The following is a 2,692-nucleotide window of genomic DNA, read 5'->3' as shown; positions in this document are numbered from 1 at the left end:
GATCGATTGAACACAAATAAACTAGGGAGGCTTTCATCATCGTGGCTTTAAGTAACATTGAGAGATTCGACTGATGTATGTCAAAGATGAATCTGGTTAATCTGAATGATCAAGTCTACACAGAGTAAATAAATGTGTGCGTGTGTGTGACCTTTATTTCTCAAAAAATGCTAGCGATCAATGCGTAACCAACATCCCCTTCTGGACTGGTGTAGTGGATAGACCACAGGCCTGGGAGTCAGAAGGTTATGGGTTCTAATCCTGGCTCCACCACTTGTCTGCTCTGTGATCTTAGGCAAGTCACTTCATTTATCTGTAACTCAGTTTCTTCATCTGTAGAATGGGGCTTGAGATGTTTGAGACAGGGACAGGGACTTTGTCCAACTACATTTGCTTATATCTACCTCAGTGGTAGGTACAGTGTCCGACCCATAGTTAGAGTTTAACAAAGTACCATCATCATCAAATGGGCACAGTGCCTCTTTCTGATTTTGATCATGAAAGCAGCATGATAGAGCAGAGGTCTGGCAATCAGAAGGACCTGGTTTCTAATCTCAGTTCTTCTATTTGTCTGCTGTGTGATCTTGGTCAAATCACTGAATTTCTCCGAGACTCTGTTCTGTCATCTGTAAAATGGGGATAAGGACTACAAGCCTCAGGTGGGACAGGCACTTTGTCCAACCTGATTAACCTGTATCTACCCCCTTGCTTAGGCAGTGCTTGACACATAGTAAGTGCTTAATAAATACTGTCTTCATTATTATTGTCATCGTCTTGACTTGTAGAATCCTAATCTCTGTCATGGTTTTGCTCAAGGTGAGAAAGTCTTTGCCTAACAGCAGATGATTGCAAACCCGCTGCCTACCAGAATGATGCAGTGGTCTTATAATTGTACACTGCTCTGGCAGTCCCATTGCTCCAGACTGGCCTTCAGGAGGTATTTGCATCATCCTTCCCTACACAAGTCTGACCCTCACATCACAGTAGAAGGGGTGGGGTTGCAGAAGCTAGAACTTGGGAAACAGCCCGTTGGTGCTGTGTTAAAACACCAAAGATCTCTCACACAATGGACAGACTGAGCAGGAATCTTGAAAAAACAGGTAGCTATTGAGGAGGATGCCCTCTCAGGGTCGCACCTGGAGAGTTTCCAGTCCTCTACCAGTCTCGGCTAAGTGAGGGAGAGTCAGGCCGAGGCCTGCCCATTCCATTCCTAGCTTGGGCAGTGGCTAGAGAGTGGAAGGCCGTCAGCTACAAGTCAAAACTACCCGTGGTGGGCAACAGCAGCACAGGAGAGAGTCGAGGGCTGAGACTCAAGTTTATGGTGTGGAAGGAGGTGATGGTAAACTTAGTCCATATTTTTACCAAGAAAACCCTCTGGATCCCCTACCACAATGATTGCAGACGGAGGTGGGGCGTTCTGAGAGAGATGTGTCCGTAGAGTCGCTATAGGTTGGAAATGACTCGTCTGCATAAAACAAGACGGGGAATACAAATTGAATGAGGGCCTTGTTAGCAGAGGATGGAAGGGTTTATGAGGGAAAATGTCACCAATGGAGCATGCAGGTAAAAGTGGGGGCTGGGGACCCCATTCTTGGGGATGGGAGAGTGAGGCTATTGGGGAATGTCCCTGTATAGGGCCAGGACTCAGTTTCCCCCTGGCCCTTGAGAAATCCTGGTGTCAGTGCAACTCCCAGGGACAAGCTTAGTTGGGTCGGGGGAAAATGAATCTGACATTTGGTCTGCTACAGTGCTCAATAAACCATAGAATTGATTGAGTGTTTATGGTTTGTAGAATAATGTATTAAGCCACAGAGAGTAAAATAGAGTAGTTAGACATATCTGCCTTCAAAGGAGCTTGCAGTTTACTTCCTACTGTCTTGTAGTCCCATCCTTCTCCATCCCTCTAGTCCTGACTAGGAACTGAGAGGGAAGGAAACATATTTAAGGCTGGGGCAAGGATGTTAGGATTTGAGACCTCAGTGTGGGCAGAAGGGATGGGGAAACATTCCTGTCTTAGTGGAAAGAGCCTGGGATTAGGAGTCAGAGGTCACGGGTTCTAATCACAGCTTCGCCACTCGTCAGCTGTGTGACTTTGGGCAAGTCACTTAACTTCTCTGTTATTCATATTCCTCGCCTGTTGAATTGAGGGTAAATATATCTGCTCTCTCTGGCTCTTAGTTTGACACTCATGTGCAATGGGGACTCTGTCAAATCTGATAATCTTGTGTCTTGGCATTTACTTTACGATGAATAATCTGAATTTATCATTTCATTTGGAAGTTTCCGTGGGTACAGTAAACAAAAAACCTGATCAGGCATCAAAACAAATAATCTGCTTGGAGCATGTCTTTAATCACTCTATTTTACTTCTCTGTTTCTGAGTAATTTAAATGAATTCAGCACACAGCAGCATACTTCAATGCACTTTCAAAGACCTTATGGATTACTTCTTTTAGGATTCCGTTTCAGGCTGGTGGGAGAGGGTAAACTCAGCTTAATTTGTTATCAGTGACCTACTCTCTGCTCTCAGAGAGAGGTTGACTCAAGGTAAGCACTTAACAAATATCACAATTATTATTGTAAATAAGCCCTGGGAGGGAATCTTAGTTATGCACCCTTGAAGGTGTAAAGCTGGGGAGGTTGCAAGGCAAATAATCACAAATAAGAAATGATTTAATCACTCAACATTGAC

The 2,692-nt window shown here is 44.5% G+C and overlaps 1 non-coding gene across 1 annotated transcript; it reads left to right on the top strand.

The window, feature by feature from the left end:
- The first annotated feature begins 1,118 nt into the window (after nucleotides 1-1,118).
- LOC114818087 lies at nucleotides 1,119-1,256 on the top strand. The gene has a single exon (XR_003765908.1). It is a non-coding gene; the product is annotated as a small nucleolar RNA SNORA7 (small nucleolar RNA).
- Nucleotides 1,257-2,692: the final 1,436 nt, after the last annotated feature.

The sequence above is a fragment of the Ornithorhynchus anatinus genome, chromosome 17 (genome assembly GCF_004115215.2).
Source record: "Ornithorhynchus anatinus isolate Pmale09 chromosome 17, mOrnAna1.pri.v4, whole genome shotgun sequence".
Taxonomy (NCBI): Eukaryota; Metazoa; Chordata; class Mammalia; order Monotremata; family Ornithorhynchidae; genus Ornithorhynchus; species Ornithorhynchus anatinus.
The sequence above is the reverse complement of the archived record's forward strand: the minus strand, read 5'-3'. Positions and strand labels throughout refer to the sequence as shown.